The sequence below is a fragment of the Pleurodeles waltl genome, chromosome 12 (assembly GCF_031143425.1).
Source record: "Pleurodeles waltl isolate 20211129_DDA chromosome 12, aPleWal1.hap1.20221129, whole genome shotgun sequence".
NCBI classification, from domain to species: Eukaryota; Metazoa; Chordata; class Amphibia; order Caudata; family Salamandridae; genus Pleurodeles; species Pleurodeles waltl.
The window spans coordinates 680395619-680413761 of record NC_090451.1 but is presented as its reverse complement, the minus strand read 5'-3'; the positions used below and the strand labels follow the sequence as shown (position 1 = coordinate 680413761).

Below are 18143 nucleotides of genomic sequence, written 5' to 3'. Positions count from 1 at the left end.
TTTTGGAAGGATGGTTGGGCGAGTCGGCCTAGCTGGGAATTGTTTCAACGTGCAAGGGTTCAACTAGTTGACCCGTCCTGACGGCCCATGGTTCTTCACAGAACACAGGGATGTTTGTTTTGCAATTTCCTATATTTTCAGACACAGCACAACACCGTAACTTTTCCATTTCCATCAGACAAGCCAATTGGTCGTCTGATTCGCAGACTCGATCATTTAAAATGAGAAGAAAAGACAGACACAGACCCGCTTTAAAAAACAAGTTAATATGAAATGATAACAGTACAATATTAAGACATATCTACTTTTAAAAAATGCAACCAGAAAATAATAAAACACTGCAATATCATCTTGATTTAAATAGCCAGTCCTAGATAAAGTCTTGTGCTATACATTCTAGGTAGTACTGTTAGGCTGCAAAAGTAAGCACAGATTAGGCATAAAAAATGCACATGCCTTTAAGAGAGGTAGTGTAAAATAGGTGCATAGCTTCATTTAAATAAAAAGAAAAGAAAAAAAAGAAAGAAAAAACTCAGACTCACAAGTTCAAAGGCCACAACATTTCTGCTAATGCAAGAACAAGATCTAAACTACAAAGAACCACTGTAAGAAAGTGCCACTGTTGGCATGGTTACCGCCCCCCCACACACACTTTTTGCCTGGTGTTGATGTAAACTTTGAAAGTGTGCTGGGACCCTGCTAACCAGGCCCCAGCACCAGTGTTCTTTCCCTAAAACTGTACCTTTGTTTCCACAATTGGCACATCCCTGGCACACAGTTAAGTCCCTTGTGAAAGGTAGCCATGGTACCAAGGGCCCTGTGGCCAGGGAAGGTCCCGAAGGGCTGCAGCATGTTTTATGCCACCCTGGGGGACTCCTCACTCATCCCATGCACACTGCCTTGCAGCTTGTGTGTGTCAGTGGGGAGAAAAGGCAAAGTCGACATGGCACTCCTCTCAGGGTGCCATGCCCACAAACCACTGCCTGTGGCATAGGTAAGTAACCCCTCTAGCAGGCGTTACAGCCCTAAGGCAGGGTGCACTATACCACAGGTGAGGGCATAGCTGCATGAGCAATACGCCCCTACAGTGTCTAAGTCCATCCTTAGACATTGTAAGTGCAGTGTAGCCATATTAAGTATATGGTCTGGGAGTCTCTCATTAGCAGTAAGTCAGGCAGGAAAATAGGGAGGAGCGACCACCCCAGCACCATAATGGCTTCACTGAATACTGGGAAGTTTGGTATCAAACTTCTCAGCACAATAAACCCACAGTGATGCCAGTGTGGGATTTATTGAAACATACACACAGAGGGCATCTTAGAGATGTCCTCTGTTTGTTAGCCCAACTGCTAGTGTAGGACTGACCGGTCTGGGCCAGCCTGCCACTTTCAGACGAGTTTCTCACCACATGGGTTGAGTGCCTTTGTGCACTCTGTGGTCAGAAACAAAGCCTGCCCTGGGTGGAGGTGCTTCACACCTCCCCCTGCAGGGACTGTAACACCTGGCGGTGAGCCTCAAAGGCTCAAGCCTTGGGTTACAGTGCCCTAGGGCACTCCAGCTAGTGGAGATGCCCGGCCCCCCGGACAAAGCTCCACTTTTAGCAGTAAGTCAGGCAGGAAAATAGGGAGGAGTGACCACCCCAGCCGGGACCACCCCTAAGATGTCCAGAGCTGAGGTGACCCCCTCCCTGCAGAATCCTCCATCGTGTTTTAGAGGACAGGGACCAATAGGGATAGGAATGTGCCCCCCTCCCCAAAGGAAGTGGGCACCAGGAGAGTGGATTCACCCTCAGGGATAGTAGCCATTGGCTACTGCCCTCTGACCCCTTACACGCCCCTAAATCTAAGATTTAAGGGCCTACCTGAACCCAGCTCACCATATTCCTGGCCACCTACAAAGAGAAGAAGGACTGCTAAGCTGAAAACCCCAGCAGAGAAGAAGGAAGATGACAACTGCTTTGGTCCTAGCCCTACCGGCCTGTCTCCTGCTTCAAAGAACCTGCAAGAAGAACAGCGACGCATCTAGTGGGCCCATCGTCCTCTGACAACTCCAAAGGACTGCCCTGCACCCCAAAGGGCCAATAACTCCTTAGGACAGCGGCCCTATATAGGAGGCTGGCCTGGTTTGTATTGGGTACCACAGGTACTTACACCTTATACCAGGACCAGTTATCCCTTATTAGTGAAATGTAGTCAGTGTCTAGAAGCCAGGCTGTCTAGAGGCAGCTGTAGGCAGAGCAGCCAAGGCTGAACTACAAGACATGCAAAGCTCTTGCAATACCACCGTAGTCACACACTACTCACACACATGAAAGACAATACTCAGTGTTACCGAAAATAAAGGTACTTTATTTTACGGACACAAGGCCAAAAATACTTTGGAGACTATACTCCGTTAGGAGGTAAGTAAATTACACAATATATACACTAGTAACCAAAACCAGGTAAGTAAATAGTCAGAAAATAGTGCAGACAGGGAAAATCGCAATAGGTTGCAATGGGCCTGGGGGAACACAAACCATATACTAAAATAGCGGAATGCAAAATTCGGTTTCCCACCTAGGCAAGTGTAATGTGTACAGGGGTGCTGGGAGTGTAACAAAACACCAAAGGTAAGTAAAATACCCCACCCCAGAGCCCAGGAAAGCAGGAGTAAAACACAGCAAGTTTCCTAAAACACACAAAAACCAGAAGAGACTGCAAGACAACAACAATGGATTCCTGGACCTGAAGATGTGTGGAAGAAGGAAACCAAGTCCAAGAAGCACTGAAGAGTCCAGGGAGAACAGGAGTCTCTGCTAACCCAGATGACGGTGCAAAAGAAGAACCACCGGCGAGAAGACAGTCAGTATTGCACCAAAGAAGATAGATGTGAGTTTCTGGTTGGTGCAGAAGATGACCCACGCTGGATGGATGAATGCAGTCTGGCTTTCGTCACTGGATTCCGAAAACAAGCCTTGGTAAAGGCAAAGCTTGCGGTTCACAGAAAATGGCGCTGCCCGGGCCCAGGAAGGAGTGACACAACAACTCAGAGCCATCAGAAGACCAGGCAGCGCGCACAGGAGTCCCACAGCACGGGGACAAAGGAATTGCAAATGGCGGTCGTCACAGCACTACACAAAGAGATCCCACGTTGCCGGAGAACAACTCAGGGAGCTGAGTGTAGCAGGATAGAGTGCTGGGGGCCTGGACTAGGCTGTGCACAAAGGAATCCTTGGAAAAGCGCACAGAATCCCTAGGAGCTGCTGAACACGTGGTGCACATGGGTACTGTCTGGCACAGGGAGGCAAGCTCTTACCTCCACCAAATTTGGACAGCTGGACCTTTAGACAGTCAGAGTCACTTTAGTCTACCGCCTGTGTTTCAGGATCCACGCTCGTCATCAGGAGAGGGGACCCAGAGTACCAGTTGTCGCTGCAGAGAGGTACCTGCTGAAGCAGGGAAGTGACTCCAACACTCCCCGGGAGACACCTTCATCTCTTATGGTGCAGGATGAAGACAGGCAGTCCTCGGAGCGTACACAACCTGGAAACTGTTGCAGTTGCTGGCAGGAGCGGAAGTTACGAGGTATCAGAAGTTGTTTTTGCTTCTTCATTGCAGTTTTGTAGAGTTCCTGGAACAGGTAGCGGTCGATCCTTTGGTAGAAGATGAAGTAGAGGATTCCTGCTGGAGTCTTGCATTCCAATTCTGAGGAAACACCCACAGGAGAGAACCTAAATAGCCCTCAGAGGGGGATTGGCTACCTAAACAGGTATGGACCTATCAGGAGGGGTCTCTGGCGTGACCTACTGACTCTGGCCATTCAGATCCTCCCAGAGTATACCACCAACTTGGAATCCAAGATGGCAAAACCCAGGGACACTCTGGTGGAGCTTTGGGCACCACCCCTGGGGTGGTGATGGACAGGGAGTGGTCACTCCCCTTTCTTTGTCCAGTTTTGCGCCAGAGCAAGGACTGGGGGTCCCTGAACTGGTGTAGACCGGATTATGCAAGGAGGGCACCATCTGTGCCCTTCACTGAGGCTCTCAGAGGATACCCCTCCCATACCTGTAACACCTATTTCCAAAGGGAGAGGGTGTAACATCTCTCTCCTAAAGGAAATGCGTTGTTCTGCCTTCCTGGGATTGAGCTACTCAAGCCCCAGGAGGGCAGAAGCCTATCTGTGAGGTGGCAGCAGCTGGGGCTGCATTGAAAACCTCAGAAGGCTGGTATGGCAGTACTGGGGGGCCATGGTGGAGCCCCAAGAGTGCATGAGATTGTGCAACCAATCCTGGAATCAGTATTGGGGTACAATTCTCAGTTGTTAGACACCTCAGATGGCCATATTTGTGGTTACCGTTGTGAAGCTACATATATGTATTGACCTATATGTAGTGCACCCTTATAATGCCGTCCCCGTACTCACAAAGTCCGGGAAAATGGGCCTGGATGACGTGGGGGCACCTCTGCTAGTGCAGTGGTGCCCTCACACACAAGTACTATGCACCTAGCCTTCAGGGTCTGAATGTTAGACATATAGGTGACTTGTAAGTGACCTGGTGCAGTGAAATAGTGCTTACACTATTTCACTCAGGCTGCAATGGGAGTCCTGAAGAAGTGTTTGTATGGTCTCCTTATGGGTGGCAAAAGAAATGCTGCAGCCCATAAGGATTCCCTGGAACCCCAATGCCCTGGGTACCTAGGTACCATATACTAGGGACTTAAAAGGGGGGGGGCCAGTATACCCATTGGAGTGGAATACTGGGTTACCAGTATGTAAGTACAAATTTGGAACCAGAGAGAGCATAAGCACTGGAGTTCTGAATAGCAGGACTCCAGTGACTAGGTCAAGCATACTGACGAAAACAGTGAAATAGACTAACGTGTAGGGCACAAACTATAAGCACTGGGGTCCTGACTAGCAGGATCCCAGTGACACAGTCAAAACACACTAACAAACAGGCCAAAAATGGGGGTAACCATGCTAGAAAGAGACAACTTTCTCACACCCAGTCCAAAAGAAACTTTCAACCAAGGACTATCACCTCACTCCGGGTGCGTGAGTCCTGACCCCTGTGCATCCGACACCAATGGCCCGTGTCCAGGTGGTCCACTCAGCAAGAAAGGGTCCCCAGGCGATTGGGAGCAAGAGCCAACCCTGGGTTGACCCCTCCAAACCCCCACGACGATGCCTGCAGAGACAATACAGAGGACCCCCCCGACCGGGAGCGCTGGACGCAGCTATACGTTGCTTAAAGGACCCACTGCACCGGCAGCCCCCAGGCCTTGGAGAACATGACCCCCAGTGCAGCACTGACCACCAGGTGGCCCTCTTACCTCTCCGACCCTTGGTGTGCCCGACACCCCCCTCCTCCTGCAGCCTTTAAGTGACCCCCGGGTCCCCTCATAGAGCTGAATTGGAAACCTGACGCCCTGTTTTCACCCTGCACCTGGCCACCCTGGTGCCGCTGAGGGTGTGTGGTTGGTGCCTATTTGGGGCCCCTCCAGTCCTCTCTTGAATCCCCAGGTCTGCCCTTTGAGTCTCGGGTACTTACTTACTGGCTGACCAAATTCCGAATGCCTCCCTAAATCCATTTGAGCCCATGTTACCTGGGTCTCCTTTGACATCTGCACCCAACCAGCTCTGTGTTGCTGGTGGTGGGTGTTTGGGGTTAGCTTGAACCCCCAACGACAGACTACCTAAAACACGGCTACAGGAATTGTAAGTTGAATACTTACCTGTAAAACTGTACAATCTTTTCTTCCCCCAGGAACTGTTGAAAATTGCAGTGTTCATTTTTAAAATAGCATTTTGCCATTTTAAAGAAAACTGTATACATTGTTGATTCCATTCAAAGTTCTGATTAGAACTATGCAAAGTACCTTACATTTTATGTACTTACCTGCAAACTGAATCTTGTGGTTCTAGAAATAAATTAACAAAAAATATAAATCATATTGGTCTAGAGTTAAGTCATTGAGTGTGTGTTTTTTCCATTGCTTGTGTGTGTACAAAAATTGCTTAATACTACCCTACGATAAGCCTAACTGCTCGACCACACTGCCACAAATAGAGCATTAGTATTATCTATTATTGCCTCTGTCAAGCCTCTGGGGAACCCCTGGATTGTGCACACTATATCTCATTTTGATTTAGTATATACAGAGCCAGCTTCCTACAACCGCCATTCTGACTCAGTTGATGTTTGGTCCTTTTGCTTTAGCGACTATAACCTTTATGCAAAACATTTCTAATTATTGACATTCCATACAGAAGCAGTGGCCATGCAGTGGAGCATCATCCAGACATCTGACTTGAGCAGGTGATCCATGCAGTAGGACAGATCCAAGACTGGCTTTATGGACTCTGGGGCTAGACCAATGCTGACTTCTGTTGTAATGTAAAGGCTGCAAAACTTGGGGTTCAATCCAAATGGCCAGGATAAGTAGATGTCCTTTGAAGGAAAGAATTTGTGTAGAGATCAAATCAACCATACTATGGAAGAATTCACAATTTTCTGACAGGGTGCATTCTTCCTTCCAAGAACTTTTCAAACAGATTTTCCCCAGATCATGCAAAAGTCACAAGACAGATTTCTGAATGCTAAGAATGCAGAAATGGGGCAAGAGAAAAGCTTTTGTTGTACAAGATATGTTAACTGTGCAGATGGAACAAAAGTAATACGACATTTTGAACCACTGAGTGTGGGAAGAGTCGTGATTCATTGCCTGCTTAAAGTCAGATGAAGGATGTCTCGTCGGGAAGATCAAAAAATTTCGATTTTGTAAAACAGTGGAGACGGAGTCAAATCTAAAACTTGTGGAGCAGAAAGAAGTAGCCCCCACTTTGCTCTGGGGCTCTCACTCTACAGCATCCCTGGAGGCCAGAGCAGAGCTTGTGTTAAAATGTCAAGGGGGCAGGGGTGGGAGTCGTGCACTTCAGTAAAAGAAATGCAAGGACCTTACCACCTCCACTGGCAAAACCTAAAAAGCCCAGCCCAGAGGGCTTATCAGGCGAGAGAATGGTCTTCTTGCTCTCCAAAGTGAACCCAAGATGCCAGCTCACAGCTGGTGCTGCATGACCCAGAGCAGTGGCAAGAGGCCACTAAGGCTCTGATAAATGAAGGCGGTGAGCAGCTATTTTTGAGCAACTGGGATGCATCCTTTGATAGGCAGGTGCAGTGTTAGCCCAGGGTGCTACTTCAGTGACATTCACCCCAGAAATGATAAGTTTTGTCACTTATCTTTTTAATGCATCTTATTATATCAGGACAACCCTTGGGGAGTACACACCTTTCCAATGAAAGAGACTAGATGGGGTTACACCCAAGGATTCAATCAGAAAGAAATTCAACCAATATGAATCTTCTTCATCAGAGTCGACCAAGGGCAATTTAATAGCGACAGATTATTCGAGTGAGACAAGATATAGGGCAGTCTGGTCTTTGGAAATCTCCACGTGGCCGAAAGAGTCACGATCAGAGGCCATGAAGCTGGTCATTACATCTCTCCAATTAGAGATTCGAACAAAGTTAACCTAGTCAGAGAGGGCTATTTGAAAGACACGCACCAGTTCCCATTAGTAAACTCCATTCAAACATCAGGGGTAACGCAGACTAGCTGAATTTTCAAAATGAGACATGATCAGGGGCCAACTAGCCATCTATCGAAATCTCCATTCAGACATCAGGGGTAAACCAGTCAAGTTGAATGTTCATTCTGAGCCATAACAAATTGCAAACCAGCCATCAGGATAAACTTTACAACAGACAACAACTGGTGTCGCACATCTTCTTCGCAAGCCCAGGTTTGTAAACACAGCACGATGTTCTCCTACCGTTTGACTGGCCGTAAGCGAACTGCTCAATGCCTCATACACAGTGACAGATCACTGTGATTAGCCCAGTGTTCACTTGTGTGCTGTAAACCTCCTGTGACCAAAGGTACACTATTACCTCACCCTTTGCGTATGAAATGGGGAGGTTTGAGACACAGGTATCCCAGCTGTTTTCAAGCCAGCCCAGGCTGGTATTGGCGATTCAGCACCTTTCCTCATGATGGCAAGTGAGCTGAGCACACACAGAGTAATGCACATTTCTATGTGGCACCAGCCTTTTTAGTCTCCAAACAAAGTGGGAAAATGCTAGAAAGGTGTCCTCGCCCACTTTTCAGGCCTATTGTTAGAGTTTACCAGAATGGTAATCTCCATTCTGGCCTCACAGTTCCTATACCAAAACCAGAAGTTGAAAGGTTGGTCCTTTTCTTCGACCTGTCACTTCCTCTTGTCCTATATCTGGAGTGTCTAAAGGAGATTCAAAAGAGGTGCTAAGTGAATACCTTACATTCAGGTTCTTAGTAATGTAAATGTATTTTTGTGGATATCCTACAAATCTGGCATGGGCCTGAATCTCCTACACCTGCGCATCACACACCTATTCTGCAATGATCTTCCATCATCACATTATATGGATCCGCGGGTGCTATTTGTATACTTTTGTTACTGTAGCTAAACTTTTCAGGAGGCACGCTACCCTCGCCATGGCCTTCCCCTTCCATTTCTACTGTTGCAGTCTTCGCTCCAACAATGTAGTACAGTTGCATTTAGAAAACGCTGTCTACAGTTCACAAGGGCATTCAAGTGATGAACAGTAGAGAAGAATATCAAATGGGGCAGGCACAGCCCGAAGAAACAGGATTAAACTGGCCCTCTGAATCAAAAAACGAATTGCTGATTTTTAGGTCTGGATTTTGATAGCAGTTTTCAAACAGACCTATTGCTTGCAGGTGGGCTTTTGGTCTGCCCCTTTCAGACATTAGCTTCCTTCGACCAGACTCTTTGAGCCATTGGCTTGATAAATAGTCAGTAACAAGTTAGCTCAAATAAGTAGAGTGTTTATCTTCCACCTAATGCTATTGCTTTTTTCAGTGTATCCCTCCATCTTCACTTGAGTGCTTGCTGTGAAGTACACGAGGGACTACTTTATTGCTGACTCCTTAAGAGTGTCTGGTTCTACTGTGCCAATCCTGCATGTTTTAGCACATTATACCAAGATGTATTGGCTTTGCTAATGCTTATAGTATATAGCTTCTGGCCGACTAGTCCAGAATTTAGAATTAGGATCTTCCACCCATCCGGGCACGACTGATGTTAGGAACAATTAGCTGCCACTTGTCTTGGGATCTCCACATCAACCTGGGAAACAACGATGGAATTTTCTCCTACTAGTAAGGTGAAGCAAACCCACTGACTGTTCTATTAATCAGAGCCAGATGTTTGAATCAATGCATGCTTTCATAAGAGGTCGGTGAGTTTATTGGAGGACTGGGGCATGTTCATCTCTCTTGGAGTTGTCACAATAACCCTTGCAACTTGATCTGGAACGTTCCTGTGGTTGCCCCATTTTTAGTCTCATGCAGTGCCTCTGACTTCAAGCGAGGCTGAGAAAGGAGGACCCACAACCCTACTGAGAACATGAGACTTTCTTTATCCATCTCACGAAAAGAACAAAAAAAAGTGTTGGAATGCTGATCAGTCATGCATAGGGGAACATGACCTGAGACCTCTCCATGCTGTAAAAAATCGGTGCTTCCCTGGTCCGCCTTGCTAAATCGGTCATGAGTGAAGGCGGAAATTGGAAAGGACATTATGTTATGGATAAGAAAATCTCCAGCTATCACCAGCCATCTGAGAGGAACGGTATAAGCTTGGAATTTATGCCCCGGTTACAGATATGTGTATAGCGCTATATTGCTAATAGCTCTTGGAGTATTGCCAAGAGTTCGGAGAACTGCATGCCCTGTTCTTGTTGATTCCATAACAGACCGGGCCAGGGCCGAACGTGCCTTATGTTCCATAGGGCATTTCTCTCGAGGGTTGGAGCTGGTGTGTGACTTTCAGCCGTACCTCAAGGAGGCGATGGAGGGGGCAGTGAGGTCAGAATTGGAGAAGAGAGCGCCGACGATAAAGGGTGGAAAGAGGGAGCTGCAACGAGGAGAGGAAGGGAGCAGGGCCGGTTTGAGCAGCTGTGCCATGGCCGCTTTTGGTTGCCTAGCCCGGCCCTAGAGCGCTTTTGCTAATTGCGTGCATGTGTCTCGAAGCCCTTAGTGGTTGGTGTGTATAGTCAGGGTCCCACGCTGCCGCGTCAGAGGCGTGCGTACGAGATATCCCTTTAATTCGGTGTGCCATGTGCTGTCTTAGAAAGTATGTCGGTGTATGGAGAATGCGGCACGGCTGTCCGCTCTGACTCATTCACCCCTTCCTGGGCGTGACGGTGTCATGAGGTAGTAGAGGATGTGGCGTAACGCTCAGAGCTGCCGCGCTTGGAGCTGGGGAGTCTGGTTCGTGTCCCCGCGTCGTCACAACATCCTGTGATTCTGGCCACTTAACGTCCCCTGCCTACCAAGAAATGAATGCGTCCTTGTGTACGGTAGCTGGTGCTAATGTAAAGCGCTCCAATACTTCGGGTCGCGTTCGTGCTATATAAAACAACAACAACCAAAAACAAAAAAATTGCGCCAGGTGATGCGTGGCAGTCTTTTAGACACCGCAAACAGCAAAGAATCCCGCCACTGCCCCATGTGCCGGTGAAAACTATCGCCTTCCCCAAATACAGGGACCAGCAGTACTCTCAGTACCAGCTACCAAAGTGCCCTGGTACCAGCTCTACTCAAGTACCATCAGGGCCCCAGATATCCGCACTGTCCCAGACCCTGACTAACAAGGTTATCTGACATGTGCAGATGGTACAATCCTGAGCGGCACGTCCCAAGCACGTGACTCTATAGTTCAGGCCCACATGAGGATGAAGGTCAAAGGTCGTACACTGAGCACACAGGGTTAGTCACACTGAACCTCCACCCAGGCTGAGATCAGCTGTTCCTCTGCTGGCCCTAGCCGCCTATCACAGGCTCACTACTCTCTGGGTCCTGTGTGTCCTTTCAGCCAGCATTCCCCCCTCCCCCAATAAAAAAAATAATAAAATATAGACAATTAGCATGGTTGGAGTGAAGTTTGAAGCGCTAAGTCTCAGAGGTTTAGGAACATGGACACAATGCGGATCTTGAGATCTCGGCAGACACGGAGTCCGACAATGTACCCCAGAATACCTTCGACAACCTAGCCACCCCCAACACAAAATATCCCTGTTTTTTGTGAGCATTGTAACTGGGTTTATATAGCGCCCCTTACTCCCGACGAGCCCTTGAAACGCTTTCCAGAAAAGAGCGCTACTCTGGAACCCAAGAGTAATGTTTATTCCGATAGTTACTGATTACTGTGTGGATTCCAGGACTAGCTTTGTGCTCCCAATGATATAATTCCATGCATTGTTCCAGTATCTCTGTGATCAATTAGATTGATAAGAGGGAAGAGAAATCATTTCTGGGAGCCCATGTGATTTCTTATCCATGGACGGTGGAATACACTTATGGACGAGAGGAGGTTATGTTTAGTTAGACGGCTTGAGTATGGTTCAAAAGAGGGGGGCTGTGGGCAATCAAATGAGATGGATGGAATTTGCAAAAATACAATATACGCGATTAAGAGGGGGGGGGCAGGCTCTTGGCGATAGCTGACATGCTGAGGGTCGAAAGTAAGGGGGGGAACTTTGAAAGAAAAAAATTACATTCGATTTTAAGCAGACAGGGTTTTAGAATATAGTGTAGGGGTAGCATGCATCTAAGGATATAAAACTGTAGAGATAAACTGGTAAACATCCAAGAACTGAACACTACACATCCAAGCACAGCAGCACGGCTGTACCCATTGTACGGCCGAGTGCAGCCCTCCTGGCTAGGACGCACACGCGGCATCATACAACAGAACACGTTTGAGCAGAATTCCTAACATATATATGACACTGCCAAAATCTGCCATTAATTTGCTATGGACACGTAGCTCACCACTCACTGCTACCAATTCCTGCACTCCTCGCAAATCCGGAATCGCCTAAAATCACTTTCTGGGCGAACTGGGAGAAACGCGAGACTTCTAATAGGCACCATTGAGAGGAATCTACCAAACCCACACACACACCTTCCACCTGGCACTGGGGGCTCCGCAGGCTGGGGTGCGCCGGCAGAGCGGTTTACATGGCACAGTAACGGAGCAGCAGCAGTGTTGCTGCTCACCACTGAAATGCACGAGGGTGGTGGGGACATGCTGGCACATGGGGCCGACAAAAATATGGCCCTAAGTATTGTTCACAAAAAATCTCTTCTGTTAACTTCAATGGGCGATATTTATGCGATGTTCAGGTCACAATATTATTGTCAGACGATATTTAGGCCGCGATATTCTCTTCCTGCACCCAGAATAGGGCTGCGTGCATTGGCAGGGCCCTGCGGCGACCCAGGAGTTGTCCTCGCACGGCACGAACACGGCTGAGCAGCTTAGCTGGCACACTAGTCCTGCCAACACCTGCTGGCACCAAGGCCGGCTCTAAGCAGTTCCATTAGTCACTGCACCCACCGGATGTACAAGCATGGAGCTTAACACCCTAGCCCTCCGCGAACGAGAAGAGCAGACCGGATATCCGGAGCACGGAGGGCCTGGCCCAGCTCACGTACCTCTCCTAAAAAGGGCAAAATACCTGTGATCGCTGAACAACATTGAGACATGCCTTTTATTTTCATTAGAAAATCACCTTCAACTTGACGCGGTTAAGATTTGTAACCTTATTTTTAAGTGCGTTTTGCAGCCCCCAGGCTTGCTGCCGTAGGTGAAATCTCCACAGGTCACAGTCAGCTGCAGCATCGGGTCTGAGGCATAAACCTGTGAAAGTGAGCCTGTGCCTCCTTCCACACAGCCACCCACACCGAGTGGTTAATGCTGCTGAAGCGCCCCTTCCCCGTTGCTGCCCATATCGGTGTTACCACTAATGCGGTAATTTCACAGGTAGAATTACCGGCAGCCGTATTTCCACAAGTATTTTTGGGGAAGTAATTGACAGCTCGACCGGGAGGAAGTAGCTCACAGAAAAGTTCCCTAAAATTGGTATTGCCAAGAGGACAGGATTGCGGAAAAAATCAATTTTCAGCGTTAACCCACATCCGGGGTAATTCTGAGTCCTAAAAGTACTCATTACAACGACATCTGCACTTTTGGATGTCGAAGTACTACGTCACCGAGAATGAGGGATCTAATCCTATGTAGTTTGGGAGAATTCTACGATGTCCCCTGTACTACAAGGAACTTGTAACCACTTCCTTGTCTGTAGTGCTGACTTGAAAGGGATTTGCAGTACAGTCTTTATTTGAACTCTATGTAGTTTAAAATTTGAATGTTTACAACTTCGTAACACCTACATGTTTATTGGTCAGACCCATGCTTACAAAACGGATTAACTATGAAATCCAGCTTCCTGTACCAAGCACATTCCAGAAAAGTTGCCATGTGATGGGTCACATGGTTCCAAATAGACCTCAGCTCAGGCTTCTCCTTCCAGGTGTGAGCAGCTCTCCCAATCCTGTTTCTTTGGATCCGGATACTAGATTTGATTCCTCAGTAATAGCTGCAGGACGAGAATACAGAGGACAAACGCGACGTGGGAACTTAAGTGAACTACTCATGCCAGCCACGGTGCAACTGGAAATATCTGCTTTCGGGGAGCTACTCACACCTGACGAGGGTCAACTGGAGATCTCTGCATTGAGTTAGCAACTCGGACCTGATAGTTCTTTGTAATGAGAGAGGAAGTCACAGATGACATGGGTCAGCCCGATCTCTGGATCAGGCGAGCTTTCAACACCACCCATGAGATAGCCGGAGACCTTTTTATCGGGTGATCTAGTCACACCCGAGATGAGACACCCCGAGATCACTGTATAGAGTGACCTACTCACGTGACACTGGACAACTTGAATTCTTTGTACTGGGTAAGATAGTCCAGCACTCATGTGCATCTTGAAGTTTCGATCTAGGGAGGACTAGGATGCCAACCCAACACCTCCATGTTGGGTGAGCTTCTCACACCTCCAAGGGGGCAACATGGTAACTAAGCGGGAGGTTGAGCAGCCGACATCCGACACGGGGCAACTTTACATCTCTTCTCAAGCCATCCATTGTTTAGGATTCAGATCACCACAACTACATTTTAAACAGGAAGCGCCTAGAACCCGGCAGTTTTGCTGCAGCAGCCACCCACTCTCTGTGGAAACTCAAGCTGCACAGCTCGTCTGGAAAACTTCTTCTTTTTGAGCTCAACACTATAAAAGGCAGGTTATTTTCTCGCTAGCATTCCACCTTCTGCCCGGACTGACACATACTATACTTTATCCCGCTCTACCCTTTGAACGTGCTTCATATTCTCAGGCTGAAAGCAGAATTCAGTATCAGGAACACATCACCCAGAAGACGCCTTGCCCGCTGTGCAACAAGGAAGGTTTGAAATAGGAGACATGCACAGTTGCGCAGCAGGTGCACTCACCAACTGCGCAATACCATCACTGGCTGGAAAGAGAACTTAATGTGTTTCTGCCTAAAAAAAAAAATACAGCCCACGTTTCTCGGAGTCGGGGGGCGGGTCGTCTACATGGAATTAGGAACACAGAATGTGAAATTCAGCATCACCATTGAACCCCTCCCCCAACTCGTCGAATAGAAGTAAACGAGCATATATTTATCCAGTGGCGTAGCGTGGGTTGTCAGCACCCGGGGCAAGGCAAGTAATTTGCGCCCCCTAACCCGTGGATTTTAGCACTCGCGAGTGCGAGCGCGCCACCCCCCCCCCCCCCCCCCCCCCAGATGTTGCGCCCGGTGCAGCCGGCCCCCCTGGACCCCCCACGCTACGCCACTGTATTTATCCCACGTTTTCAATCAAATTTAAAAATCTTTATCATAAATAACAGCACCTCCTTCCCCGACAATAACCGCACGGTTTATACCTACAGGCCCAATTTCCTCAGCACCTCGTCGATTCTTCCAACTCGTCGACGTCACTTTTTCGAGGAAAAGTTTCACCTCCAAAAAACAAACTTTGCCGCCTCGGTGGTTCTTCGCCGAGCTGCCGCCCCGTGCAGCCGCAAGAATTAGCAGCAAAACCGCACACTCGGGTCGCCCCTTTTTTAAACTCTGTTCGTAGGCTGTGTGAGAAGTTCTTCAACTTCTCTCCTAATTGTCACCAGGAGGATGCGCGGCCTCCCCTGGCAGAGGGGTCCGGGAGACAAAGGTCTGCGGGTCCTGGTGTTTGATGGCTGCGTCCCTGGCCCCAGTCTGCCCCAAGCCCCTTTTCCTCCCTCCCAGGCCCTGACACTTCCTGGCCTCCCTGGAGCCTCCTCCCTTCGGCCTTCTGCTTATGAAGTTAGAGTCCGCCCCGGAGCCGACTCCTCCTCTTTCCCTTCTCTGATCCTGCCCGGGCTGAGTCACACAGTCTTTGAGGGAGGCCGAGAGGCAGCCAGGGGACGCGGGAGGCACAGGGAGCCTTTTTCCTCTTAACTCACTCCGCCGTCTCTTTTCGGTTTCCTTTCGACTTTTTTTGCCCAGTCATGTTCAACCTGCTTTTTAATTCCTAGCAGGGTATTGCCCAACTGGTGTTTATTTGCAGCTTTACGACCGTGCTACGCTTTATGTTGCTAAAATCGTGCGTAACCACTGACCTGCCACGTTTCCTTGAAAAAACATACCTGCCATTTGTTACCGTTTTAATATTCCGTGCAAGTTCGGGCACGATACTTCAATTAATTTTATAAAATATTTTATACTAATTTTTAAACGACTTTTCTTTTTTGGTTTGTACTAAACAAAGGGGTTGAGGGGCGAGAATGGGGAAGTTGTGAGAAGCATGTAGCTAAGAGGGGAAGCAGAGAAAATAGGAAAGTTCAAGACGGGGAATAGGAAAACGACGCACAGTAAGAAACATAGAAGGCAAGAGCAATTTTTGGGAAGAGAATACTGGGAGACCCTCACCAGACGGCGACTGATACCATGTTACCAGTGAAAGCAGCAACTGTTGCAATATTGCTAGGGAAGGACGTAGAGAAGATGAGCCTTCTCCTTGGGTGGCAAACATCCTTGCGCTGCTCAGAGGTGGTGAAGATGGAGATAGAAGTTGGATACAGGAGGAAGCAGGAGAAGGAGGTAAATCAAATCAGTGGCAGAGCGTGTGGAGCGCGGGGAAAATTAGAGGTGTGCCAGAGTATAACTAAGAGAGTAGGATGCAAGAGAAGAGCGAGAAAGAGGCCGGCATGGATGAAGAGTTTGAGAACGTGATTAAGCGAACTGAAGATGAAACTAGGGAAAGCTGAGAAGACATTGAGAAAAGAGAAATAGAAGTGAACCAATAAAAACAAGAGGGAGAGACAAAGAGTAAAAAGGGAGCAACAGAGAGAATAGCTAGAGATAGAGAAGAGAAAAAGAACGCAAACATCTATGTACATAGAGTGGAAATATATGGACCAGAAGTGTCAATGGATGAGAAGAACATAAGGGTGGAATAGATGAGCATTTTTTGTTTTGGCCTGTGAACCATCTTGTCTGTAAAAATGGCCTTACTGGGCCATTTCAGCAGCGTCTTGTGACTGCACACCCAGAACTCAGTTAGGGAGGGCCTCTGTAGAAGTATAGCAAGAGACACAGTCTTTGAAGTCTAAGGTTCGTTGACAAGTGTGCATGTGAATAGCAGCAGCAGACTCTACAGGAAGTGACACCAGCAAGACTGCAGGATATGACGACATCAGTTGCAGCAGCAACAGCAAGGTTCAAAGTGACCAAAGAGGACTTATAGGGTACGACAGAAAAGTCGGTGGGAGCACTGCAAGTGAAAGCAGGAGGCGCAAAATAGAGTGGCAGTAAGTGTGCTGATTGAGAATGATACTCAAGCAAGAGTGGTGATAGAACTGGTATTTTCACTCACTCGTCCACCTCAGTAAATTAGGTTCCTGCTCCGGAAGTGTGTGTGTAACCTACGTACCATTAATGCTTTAGTTATACATGTTCTGTGAGCAATGGAAGCTGGCCCCTCTGCTCCCATGTCATGTGTTCTGCAGCAAGGGAGTATTGCACAGTAGCTGCCTTCTGACAATAAGATAATCTTGGGCAAGATGTACAACGCCAATTTGCTACTGCAAAATGGCTTTTTGATGTTCACTGTCTATTTTGTGAGTAGAAAAAGACTTTCTGAATTGCAAAATAGTTTTAGTGACCCATATCAAATCACAATAATGATCAGGCATGAAAGGAGCATTGCCTGCTAATTGTGATGTGGTATGCCATTTATCAATGGCTTATGGTCGCAATTATGGTTTCAAACCATTAATCAGTTTTCGACACCTCAAAGAAACAATGAAACCGTGAATCATCACAACATATGGGATCATAATTTACTTTTGACTTTGCATGCAAACAAAGCTAGCTTTTTGACATGAACTACACAAACCATTTTGTAATACGTTACAACATTGCCTCCCATTGGCTCCATGTCATGTTGGACACTTTTAGCCAGTCTTGGGTTTTTAAATAATATCACTTTAAATGTTGTGATTTCTGAGCCTATAATAGCAGTTTATACTAAAAATTACACTGAACAGAATGACACTGTAGGGGCATATTGCTCTTGCAGCTATTTCCTCACCTGTGGTATAGAGCACCCTTAGGACTTTAAGGCCTGCTAGAGGGGTGACTTACTTATGCCACAGGCAGTATTTGTCTGCACGGCATCCTGAGGGGGATGCCATGTCGACTTTGCCTTTTTCTCCCCACCAACACACACAATGCGCAATGGCAGTGTGCATGTGTTAGGTGAGGGGTCCCTTAGGGTGGCACAACACATGCTGCAGCCATTAGGGACCTTCCCTGGTCACAGGGCCCTTGGTACCACTGATACCTTTTACAAGGGACTTATCTGTGTCCAGGGGTATGCCAATTGTTCAAACAATGGTGCATTTTTTGTGAAAGAACAATGGTGCTCGGGCCTGGTTAGCAGGGTCACAGCACACTCTCAGTCAAGTCAACATCAATATCAGGCAAAAAGTGGGGGGTAACTGCAACAAGGAGCCATTTTCCTACAATATTTCTCTAGTTTAATATATAATTCTTCATACGTAATCAGATCAAGAATTAGCCTCGGATATACAAATATGGATATGGGTCAACATCTGCCCTGTTTTGGGCACAATACCCATTTGCACCTAAAATGAGGATTGAAGGGCAGAATTTGCCTATCTGCAACT

General features: G+C 47.6%; 1 protein-coding gene across 2 annotated transcripts in view; it reads right to left on the bottom strand.

Annotated features, from left to right (window-relative positions):
* LOC138268720 (protein mono-ADP-ribosyltransferase TIPARP-like) overlaps positions 1–15270 on the bottom strand; it is a 62105-nt gene extending 46835 nt beyond the window's left edge. For both annotated transcript variants that reach the window (XM_069218652.1, XM_069218651.1), the window contains exon 1: positions 14866–15270. The gene's annotated coding sequence lies outside the window, so the exon portion shown is untranslated. The remainder of the gene's footprint in view (positions 1–14865) is intronic.
* Positions 15271–18143: the final 2873 nt, after the last annotated feature.